General features: G+C 42.5%; 1 long non-coding RNA gene across 1 annotated transcript in view; it reads right to left on the bottom strand.

The window, feature by feature from the left end:
• Positions 1–12160, bottom strand: part of LOC142014376 (uncharacterized) — a 73496-nt gene that overhangs the window by 1033 nt on the left and 60303 nt on the right. The gene's annotated exons all lie outside the window — the stretch shown is intronic.

Genomic DNA, 12160 nt, shown 5'->3' with positions numbered 1-12160 from the left:
TCTGCTTCTAGGGACACTAGGGGCATGGCTACACTACAGAGCTGTTTCAAAATAACAGCAGTTATTTCAAAATAAATTTTCTAGCATCTACACTACGCATATGCAATTTTGGAATAAATTCGAAATAGGTGCATTATTTCAAAATTGGTAAACCTCATTGCAGGAGGAGTAACACCTATGAGTATTCCAAAATAGGCACTATTAAGACAAGGAATAGTGCTATTTTGAAATAAGCCATAATGGTGTCCAATGGCACTGTTTCTGTATCTATAGTACATTAATACAGTATGAGTTGGTAGACACTGGTACAGATACACACCCTCTCAGGGGCGTCCTCTTTTTTGAAAGGTCAAATATGGCATTAGGCTTTTATTCTATCACAGTAGTGCCTAACCACTGGTGCACATACCAGAATTTGTCATTCAAATGTTTGTAACTGCTGCTCCAAGCTGTCCTTTCCTGTTATAAAGATGAGTGTCCTGATGTACAACTCCGGTCTATCTGCTACTTAACAGAGAACAACAACCCTCAAAAAAATTGCCATGGTTCACTTCTGTGTCCCAGTATATGTTAGAGAACATGCAGCTGAATGGAAAACTATCTGCCCCGGGCATGCAGCTGAAGTCCTAGCCCCAGATTCAAGAAAGCATTTAAGCAAGTGCTTAATTTTAAGCATATCATTCTTAAGTGCTCTCTTAAACAGAAATGAATTCAAGCCCGTGTTTAAGTGGTTGCCTGAACAGACATCTATCTCAGTCAGTGGATACAACTGCTGTAAACATTTGCAGATCACTTGCGTTATGTTACTTTTACTTTGAGGAAAGATTGGGAAAAAAACAAGATGACATTTTCCACCCATGCTTGTAGAAAATGATTTCTAATCACTGCAAGGTGTCACTCATATAGGTGTCACCCAGGTTTTTATGTTAAAAGTAAAGTTAAAAATGTTTGACTTCACTGATTTCAACAGGAATGTAAATTCCATTGTTGTCCTGTTTCAACCCCAACTACTCCAGTTTTGGAGCCCTGGAGAACTTTCCAGATAGAAGTAAAAAAAAAAGGATAGAATCTGGCAATTTCTTTGATGCAATCTTGTTTATTCACAAGGAATGCACAAAGGCCTGGTTCTCAAAAAAAACGGGAGGAACCATCAAAAACAAAAATAACAGTTTCTTAGCTTACAGCCAAAGTCTCTTTCACCAACACCAACAAGCTCTTTCTTTAGATTTTTCCAGGGTTACTCTGTGCTCTTTGAGAACAACAACAAGTCCTGTGGCACCTTAGAGACTAAAAGATATTTTGGAGCATCAGCTTTCCTGGGCAAAGACCCGCTTCATCATAGCTGACAATGAAGTCAATTAGTCTATAAGGTGCCACAGGACTTCTAGTTGTTCTCGAAGATACAGACTAACACAGCTATCTCTATGATATCTGTGCTCTTCGGCCATTACTGCTTGACTTTCTTACATTTCTCCTCTACCTCTTTTCATTTGGTCTCAGGTTCAGTGTGTCATCTCACATACCCTGTGGTCACAACATATCCAGTGGAACATCCCACCCACATGGTGCTAGTTTCTGAGCAGACTTGTTTTAGGCCTTGTTTTAGCTGTGTGGCCCCTTTACTGTCTCTTACAGCTATCTTAGATGAAAGGCATTTTCAAGTATAATTTTAAAGAGGATTTAACTTAATCCATGACAAGATTTCATCCAGCTCATTACTCTACACAGTGATGAGTAAGTTTCAAACATTCAGAATTCGGGGGCTGGTTTGAGTAGGGGTCTTGATAACAAATAATGCCAATTATTTCACTGGCAAACCAGGGGGGTTAATTTTTTTAAATCCCTCTTTACAAGGTCTAAAAAGATGATTCAGAATATTTTGGTGACGTGAAAATGGGGGGGAAATCACACTACAACCGCTTCGAACATGAGCCAATATTGGGAGTAGCCAGATCTCTCCACCATACAATCCTTGTCTGGCCTAGGTCCCTCAAGACCTGAGGGACGTCCAGCAGTGGACTAAAGTCATGGACATTCTAGGCTCAGGTACAAGTGGAGATAACACACAGAAACAAGATTTAGCACTAGGCACTCCACAATGAGTGGCAATAAATCAAGCTCATTGTACAGCTCTCAGGGGAGAAAAGGAAGGAGAGAACAAGTCATAAGGGAAGAATGGGAGTGTCTGAAGAGACATGGGGATTAACTGTGATTTTCATTTTGCTAATGAGACAGTTAACTGTTCAAATGCCTCTTACTTGCTACTAGGCAGAAATTGGCAGGTGGGCATCGTCTCTGTCAGTAAGCCAGAATTGCCTTGACAAGCATCTACCTACTCATCACCTACTCATCTCATTTGTCCTTTTGATCATATACAGAACACTCTGCATGTATCCATCCTCAAGTGAATTCAAGGCCTCGGTTGAATGAGTGGATGTTCCCAGCAAGTATCTGAAGCACAAAAACATTGCCAGAACAGGCTACGATGCAACCTTTTGGGCAGTCTCATAAAAGAAATCTACAAAACAAAGGGTATGGAGACTGGACTAGTCTTCCATGCATAAAGTAGGTCCCTCTTAGCCAGGGTTAAGACAACACTGACCTTGCTGTACTTGGTGTGTGTGGGCAGATGCTTTCATTCCCTCAGGGCTGTCAAGCCAGCCCTTTTCAGAAGTGTAGAACATGTGGGAAAATTGAAATATTTCTGAGACCAGCTTTACATTTAAAACTTCTACTAGCTGAATGTGAGCTAGAAGTGTGATTTTTGCTGACATAGCTTGGTTGGTGAAACCACTAGGGTAGCTGCAATTACCAGCCTAACAATACTCTTTCTGATATGCCTAGTGCCTTACTTTGCTCAACAAACTGGCATAAACTATGCTAGAAAAAACACTTTTACACAGCTCATCCACACAAGAAGGGTTTCCTGTTATAGCTATACTAGCAAAACTGTTCAGTGTGGACCTGACCTGCATGAGGTAAACTCATTTTTCTTCTGGTAAAAATACGGCAGCATGTCATTCATTTAGGTCGTGTCTTCAAATGAGGGATTTCTGAAGATGTTAATGAGGCATTTCCATGAATATGCAGTGCCTCGTTAGCATAATGGCAACCATGAGCGATTAGGCAGTGCCACTTTTGAAATGCACACTGCCAGTGTACACCAGCACTTTTCAAAAGGACCCCCCAGTTTCAAAAGACCCTTCTTCCCAAAACCAAATGGGAAGAAGGGGCTTTTGAAATCAGGGGGGTCCTTTTGAAAGGCCCCAGAGTACACAGGCAGCGTGCATTTTAAAAGTGACACTTCCGAATTACGTGCAACCGCCATTATGCTAACGAGACACTGCATATTCATGGAAGTGCCTCATTAGCATCTTCTGAAATCCCTCGTTAACATGCCCTCTCCATGTTGACACAGCCTTATTGAGTTATTTGTCAGGGTGTGCAAGACAAAAGGAAAATTAGCTGCTTTTCTTTTCTGCGCCTCCCCCACACCAACCCCCAGGCCTCTTGGAGTTGAGGCCTCACCAGTCTGAAAAAATGGCTCACAAAGTTGTTTATGGTGGATCTCCCTTTGAAGCATTATACAACAATACCATCCTGCATTTCCTTAGGGTGGATTTCTTATCTCCCTGATAGAGAATAATCACATATTTGGCGAGTTCAAACAAGAGCGCACACAATTACAGGAAGTAAAATGTTTGTTAAATGAAGGCTGTTTATAGAAAATCGTTTTTACAACTGTGTCAATATTTCACGACAGCCTGCAAGAGCAAAGTTCCATAACACTGTAGTATCTCTGCTGTGGATGCCACATTCAGTGCTTTCCATTGACAATTAGCCAATGCAGTATGCTCCGAGGTGACATGGGCTGTGGACAGTGGTCTGGTATACCTTTGCTACTTGAGCTACATTGATTCCCACTTGTGGAATGAGATGACAAGAGTGTGGGCTACAGGATTTCATTAGTGAAGAGTCACATTAAAGCCCAGTGGGCAGTAGTAACCATTCAGTGTATCTCCCAAACAACCTGCTCTGCCTTTGGGCTCTGGTGGGTGCCCCCCCAGAAAAAGAGTTGTGGGCTGTCTGACCCTGTGCTGTCTAGGCACACTGTTGACAACAGTGGACCTGTATTGCAAGGCTATAGGTATGCAATGGATACTGCAGGCTAATGGACTGAGGGATCAAACCCCAAGCCAATGTGCAACTCTGGCTTGCAACAATTTTACCTGTCTCTGACAGGTAGCCAAGGGGTCCTTTTTTATATGTTGACAACACTTATGGAGCTAGTCAGGCCAATAATATCTCACTGAGCTGAATGTGTATGGGGAGAACCCGAGGGATAGAGCCAGCCCATGGTCTGACTTTTGCTTATTGGCATTACAGATATTTTTTCTGATTAAGCCATAACTGGGAGACAGAAAATTCAGGTTCTATTCCGAACACTGCCTCAGACTTCCCTTGTGACTTTTAATAAACTCTTAACAACTATGTGCCTCGTTTCCCTTTCTAGGAAAGAACTATACAAACTGTAATGGGGGAAAAATCTACTTCTACTGCTACAATGTTCTGTTCAAAAAAACCTTTAGGACGGTTTTTTATTAAATGATATAGGAATTTCCATTAGGGGACCCTCATTTTTAAAATTGGAGTAGTATCTGTTACATATCTCGTAGGGGTGTTGAGAGGCTTAATGCATTAACATCTGCAACGTACTGTAAGATCCCTGGATTGAAGGTGATATAGAAGTGAAAACCAAGATTATTTATATGTGATATGTTCTTGTTCAGTAAGTCTTCATGGGAAACTGTGTGGTTTATGAGATCGAGTCACCATTGCTTGTGCAGTCATTTACATCAGTGCAAAGTGAGTGAGAAACACTTACATTACAGACTGGTATCATTCTACTTCAAATTTGCACTGCTGTAGATGACTAGAGAAGGTGTAAAACACTTTAAAATCAGAACCCCTGTAACAGGAATGGAGAATCAGAACTTCTGGGCTCTGTTTCCAGTCCCTGGTGTGTGAACCTTACGTGAGTCACAAACTCTCTGAGCTTCATTTTGTCCATCTGTGTTATCAGTTTAATAATATTTAACCACCTCAGGGGAGTGTTATGAGGCTTTGCTCATTAATGGTGATACGAGTTTTGAGATCGCCAGATGAAAGGCACCACAGAAATACAAGAGTCTTCTCAAATTGAAGTGCAATAAAAATAGGTTCTTTCAATCACTGTATGAAGTTTTCTGCTGAATAGATTATCTCTGGCTATGTACAATGTGAGTAGTCCCTTTATTCACACATTTCAATTCATGAATATCATGCAGGAAAAAAAACCCCTAAAACCATAGGAATTCCTCATTTAAGGGACCCACAGGCTAGATGAGAATTTGCATTAAAACTTGCTCCAGATGAAAACAGACTGCACGAATTCTTCAGGCAACAAGGCCAGAGAATAATACCATGATTAGAAGACAAAAAATGTGGGAGGCAGCCCTGCAAGCCTTTCAAGAGACTGCCTGGGACGCCGCAGCACATCTAAAACCATTCGTCCAGGAACGTGAAGTGATTATACCTTCATCTATATCTTTCATGTGCAACATTTGTATGAAATGCTCCACATTATTGTTAGAGAATTTTATTCCTGTTCAATATGTCAAAGGAAGAAAGAAGAGCCAAGTGATTTCTTCATTAAACTAGAAAAGCACTTTTCTTGCTGGCTCACAGCAGGGGAACCTCTTAAACTATCTGATGGTTCAGTTCAGATAAGCACCCAAACATTCAAAGTTCACTTGCGCCTATATAAGTGGAATGGAAATCTCATGACAGCAGGTCTTCTCACGAGATTTCTTGTATTTCCTACTTCTGTTCCAAGTAGGAGAAAGGCAAACAGTTTTGGAACTTCTAAGCCTGTCAATGCCAGAATAATTACTTCTGCACTGCGGAGAGTTTTCCACAGCATGTGAATGCCTCCTAGCCTGCCCACCATGGTTTGTTGTCAATTTGTTCTGTTCTTGTTCTCGCATATGGCGCAATCCTGAGCAACACTGAGTACCGCCTGCAATCTCAAGCAGAGGTCTGAGTCTTAGGCACTGAACGAACATTACATTTTAAGTCAGTTCTCATTTTTAGAGGAGGTACATACAGGTGAGACTCTTTCAGAATACTTACTTTGCTGTTCCCTGTGCTCCTTCTCATCTGTAAAGGAAGAATTTCACTCTTATAGCCCATGAACTGAGCTGGATTGATTGTTACTCTTATGTCATTCTAGAAGATTTACCTGGTGTTACTTGGGTCCTTCACTCAATGAATTTAAGGGTGTTTTTTTGGACAATAGAATGAAAATGTATATGCTGCATTTAAATCAGTGCTCTGGGATAGGGCTGGGGATGAGGGGTTCAGTATGCAGGCTGCCCTGGGAGGGAATACCCCAGCCTTCTCTCACCCCAGCAGCTTGGTGTCCAATGAGGAGCACCATTCCTTGGCTGTTGCAGCTCCAGCAGGCACAGCCAGGGAGAGATGCACGTCAACCAGCCGAGGCAGATCAAGGTTTGTCTGACACCTGCACTCCCTGGCCAGAGTGAGGAATGCAGCCAACTGTGCACTGTCCCCTTGCTCCATGATGAGGGAGAACAGCTACTAATGTACCTATACAAACTGGGGGAGTGGGAGACCTTCAGCCTCCCCACGCCTGCTCTCCCTAAAGGGCACCTTGGAGGTGGGAGGCTCAGGGCTGGTTGGTTTTATGAGAAGTAATCCCATTCCAGGGACATCCCGTTGTCCTGGCACAACCAAACCCTTCCCTTGTTTTCAGTTATGATAAGAGGAAGATGTATACCAAATTTGCAACTCCTCTTTCTTACCATTTAGGGGAGTTCTTGAACAAACAGACAGATGGACATACAGACAGACAAACTCTCTCAAATATATCGTGTGTTAGCATTCACGTTCTAAGACCGTCAATCAGATTTGTTGCAATTTTATGCTTGTACAAATCAGGAAGACTCTGGCAGAAAACTGAGGTAATACAGTCCCTAAATATGCATTTTTTTTAATAACCAGCATGAGGAAATTCACAAGGAAACATATTTCAAGGTTGCATATATACTTTAGTGATCACCTTATGCAAGAAACCGATATAATATTTCCAGAAATGGTTTCTAACGAAAAACTTTGAAAGAAATGTCTATATGCTATATTAAGACTTAAAAATAAACAACACTGGGGGGGGGGCAGGAGTTAGTGCTTTTGGCATCCATATCATCTTTTGAAATGGCCAGCTACTTAGTATAAATCACTGAAATCAATGATACTACACCAATTTGTACTAGCAAAGGATGTGATCCAATAGTTCAGAGATTATCTGGGATTTTTTGCTGAGCACTGGGCATTCCACGTGGGAACCAATAAATATTTAATTTTGATAATAATAATGTTTATATGATCCTTCTACTTATATAACCTAATTTGCTGTTTTGTTTTGACTGCTGTCATATGCCATGTTGCAAGGACATTTCTGTGAAGTATAACCAAATAAGAATTCTCTTAGCTGGTTATTGTACTGCTTAAGAAGCAGGGAAAATATTCAAAAAGGGAATGATACAGACGTTTGGAATTTCTAAGAGAAGAGAGATTTCTAGAATGTTTGCCCAGTGAAAGCTTTCTTACTAGAAAACTGACACAGAGGTAGCCTGGATTTTTGTAAGATACACACTAATTATATTTCTTCCATGTCTCTAATCTGCAAATTGAGATTCCATTGGACATGCACAAATAAGTAAACACTACACATGTGGAAAAGATGTTACAAGAGCTCAGCTACACACAAAAGGGTACCAGTACAGTTAAAGAAATGCAATCTTTTTGGGGTAGAACTAGAGCAAGTCTAAATGGGGACATCAAGGAAACTTAATCCAAATGAACAAAAAGCATGACTGTGAAGTGAACTCCTTAAACCACATTAAATCCCTGGTGACACTGTTATTCAGAATTAAATGACCTTACTTCAGCATATCTGCTCAGACTGAGGCTGTTCACATGTTTTTAATGTAATTCAATTAATCCACTTTATTGCTTTGGTTAATTCAGATTATCTTTCCTGAATGTCCCTGTGTAGACAAGCTATTAGTTAGACCAATATAAAGGGGGTTTGATTGTTTGTTTGTTTGTTTTTTTAAATACCACTATGGCCTATTCCCATAGTGAGAAGGGGAATAAATTATCCTAGTACAATTGTGCTATGACTCCCTACAATTTGACTTGTAGTACAATATGAACTGTAAAGAGGAATCTGCACCTTTGTCATACTACTGCGTGGCATCATTGTATGCTGCTAAATAATTACTATGCTCTACTTCAAGGATCACTGCACAGAAGTGACAGGCAAAGAAATTCTTAAATATGCAAGGACTTAGATTCTTTGGGATACTGTGGACCTCGAGGCAAGTTGTAGGGAATAGGGGCTGACTCCATACCCTGTAAGTGGCAGGGCCAAGGGCAGAAGTAGCAGGGTCTAGGCTGTCGGCCCTCAGCATCACCTGGTCCATGACACTGAGCTCTCTCCCCCTTCAGAACCATGTGGAACAGCAGAGCAGCACTGACGTGGTACTTCAAAGGGGCCCAAAGTTCCAGCTGCCACTGCTTTAAATCATGGTAAGTGGCTCAAGGACTCCTGATCCTAAAGATCTTATGTAGAAAGGTTACACTTGTACATGTATTTTAAATTTAAGCATGTGTATAAGTGTTGGCAGGATTGGGACCACAAAGAACTAATGCATAAATATGTGCTCTTTTTTTCTCTCTTTGATGTAATGCAAAAGTGGCTTGTGAGGAAGTGTACCCCTGGAGCTTAATCTTATCATAGAATCATAGAATCCGAGGGCAGGAAGGCACCTTATGAGGTCATCTAGTCCAGCTCCCTGCCTAAAGCAGGATCAACCCCAACTAAAACATCCCAGCCAGGACTTTGTCAAGCTGGGACTTAAAATCTCTAGGGATGGAGATTCTACCACTTCTCTAGTTAAAGCATTCCAGTGCTTCACCACTATCCTGGGGCTTGTCTACACTAGCCCTCTTCTTTGAAGGGGGCATGGTAATCAGCCCTAGCAGGGAATAGCAATAGCATATGCAGCACCTATTAGGCTAATTCTCGCCACAGGAACTTTGAACTTAGCAGCTTCAAAGTGCTGGCAAGCTGTGTAGCCAAGGGCACTTCAAAGTACCCATGCAACTTCGAAGTGCCCTTACTCTTATAACTTCAGACCACTGCTCCTTGTTTTGCCGTCCGTCACTACTGAGAACAGCCTCTCTCCATCCTTTCTAGAGCCCCCACGTCAGGAAGTTGAAGGCTATCATCAAATCACCCCTCACTCTTCTCTTCTGAAAACTAAATAAGCCAAGGTCCCTCAGCCACTCCTCATAAGTCATGTGCTCCAGCTCCTAATAATTTCTGTTGCTCTTTGCTGGACCCATTCCAATGCATCCACATCCTTTCTATACTGGAGGGCCCAGAACTGGATGTAATACTCGAAATCAGGCATCACCAGTGCCGAGTAGAGGGTAATAATAACTTCTCTAGATCTGCTGGAAATACTTCTCCTAATGCACCCCAATATGTGGTGATCCTTCTTGGCTATAAGGGCACACTGTTGAATCATATACAGACTGTCATCCACTCTAATCACCAGGTCCATTTCTGTTGCACTGCTACTTAGCCAATCAGTACCCAGCCTATAACAGTACTTGGGATTCTTCCGTCCCAAGTGCAGGACTCTGCATTTGTCCACCTTGAACTTCATCAGATTTCTTTTGGCACAATCCTCCAATTTTTTTAGGTCATTCTGGACACTATCCCTACCCTCCAGTGTATCTACCTGTTGTCCTGACGTAGTGTCATCCACACATTTGCTGAGGATGAAATCCATCCACTCATCCTGGTCATTAATGAAGATGTTGAACAATACTGCCCTAGAACCGATTGTTGGGGCACTCCACTTGAAATTGACCCCCAAACAAACATTGAGCCATTGATTGCTACCTGTTGGGCCTGTCCATCTAGCAATGACATCTTTATCATTCAGACCCATGGTAAAGAGGCTCTAGAAGAATTCCACAGAGACTTTAACAATCTGCATCCCACCCTCAACTTATGCCTTCACCACTCCACACAAGAGATACATTTTCTGGACACTACAGTACAAATCACTGACGGCCAGATCAATACCACCCTCTACCAGAAACCCACTGACGACTACACTTACCTACATAGTTCTAGCTTCCATCATGCACACACACCAGGATCCATCATTTTACAGTCAAGCTCTGAGATAAAATCACATCTACTTTGATACTACTGACGGAGACCAAAACCTACAAGATCTCTACCAAACATTCATAAACCTGAATTACCCACCGGGAGAAGTAAAAAAAACAAATCAACAAGGCCAGGCAAATCCCAGAAACCAACTATTCCAAGATAGGCCCAAAAGAGCCAATAACAGAACACCACTGGTCATTACGTACAGCCCCCAACTCAAACCACTGTAACACATCATTAAAGACTTGCAATCTATCCTAAATCATGATGCCACACCCCAGAAGGCCCTAGGTGACAGGCCTGTTCTTTCCTATAGACAAGCTCCCAACCTGATGAGGATTCTCACTAGCAACTACAAACTATATCACAAGAATACTAATCCTGGAACTCTTCCTTGCTACAAGCCCTGTTGCCAACTTTGTGCACATATCTATTCTGGAGATGTCATCACTGGATCTAATCACGCTAATTACAGAATCATGGGCATATTCTCCTGTTCTTCATCTAACATCACATATGCTATCATGTGCCAACAATGCCCACACACCATGTACATGGGACAGACTGCAAACACTCTTTGACAATGAATGGACAAAGAGCAGACATCAAAAATCTCCAAATACACAAACCTGTCAGTCAGCACTTCAACGGAGTGGGCCATTCTGTTAAAGACCTGACAGTTTGTGTTCTTCCGAAAAGGTACTTTAACAACCGTCTACAGAGGGAATGCTCAGACTAACCTTCATGTTCAAATTCGACACATTGACACATGGTTTGAACAGGGACAGCAATTACCTGACTCATTTTAAGGACTCTTTTACATACTTTGATATTTGACACCACTCTTATCTTCTCCACGCCCACTGTCCCTCTGCTCTTCTGTTTTGCCAACCTTCATAACAATATTTCTGATTTGTCTACCTCGATAACAATTTTTGGACCTCTGTGCTTTATATATTGAGTCTGTTCTGGTAAGGCTCTGATCTGAAGAAGTGGGTCTGTCCCACAAAAGCTCATCACCTAATAAATTATTTTGTTAAAGTGCTACAAGACAGCTTTTTTGTTTTGATAGAATACAGACTAACACCAGTACCTCTCTGTCACTATTAATCTAGCAAAGGTCAATGGTGATACATCCTTTGACTTCTGTGGTACAAGATCAGAGCCCTTAACTCAAATGGAAGATTCATGAAGCAAAGATTTCTGTTACATTTTAATGGAAGAATATTAGTCTTTTTGAAGTTACTCAAAAAGCAATACAGGTTACACCTCCCAAAACCAGGATTCTCTGGTTTAGCAACATGGACCACAGATGTTACTGGCCCAGAGAGCTCCAGGCCAGGAGTCTATCAGGAGGAGGGCCAGTGGCTGGGAGCCATAACAGGTGGGAGTCCAGCAATGGGGACGAGGGGAGGCAACCCCATGTAGGGGAGCCCAGCGAGGCTTGTGTTGTCTAGGCCAGCACTCACAGGGCTGGGCGGGGGCTGCATCGTCAGTCTGGCGAGGGCCAGAGACAGCACCCACAGGGTTGAGATCAGGGCAGGGCCAGGGCTGCATCTGGCAGCCTGGGTGCTGCTGGAGCCAGCCTCTATGGGGCTGCATTTGGCAGACTGCCCATGTTCAGGGTTGAGGGCCAGAGTCCGGGGCCAGGCCAGAGGCAAAGGGCCACTGGGGCTGGATGTGAGTCTGGGAGGACAGAGGCAAGGTGGCCAGTGAGGAGGAAGTGAAGCTAGTGACAGGAAGAGGTGCAGGCTGGGGGACTGAGGCAGGGACCTCCCTTTGTCCAGCAAATTCCCTTTTTCAGGACTGGTCAGGTCCTGAGGGTGCCCAATGAGGGAGGTGCAA

This window comes from Carettochelys insculpta, chromosome 6 (assembly GCF_033958435.1).
Source record: "Carettochelys insculpta isolate YL-2023 chromosome 6, ASM3395843v1, whole genome shotgun sequence".
Lineage (NCBI taxonomy): Eukaryota > Metazoa > Chordata > Testudines > Carettochelyidae > Carettochelys > Carettochelys insculpta.
Note: the sequence above shows the minus strand (reverse complement) of the source record. Positions and strands in the feature narration are given on the sequence as shown.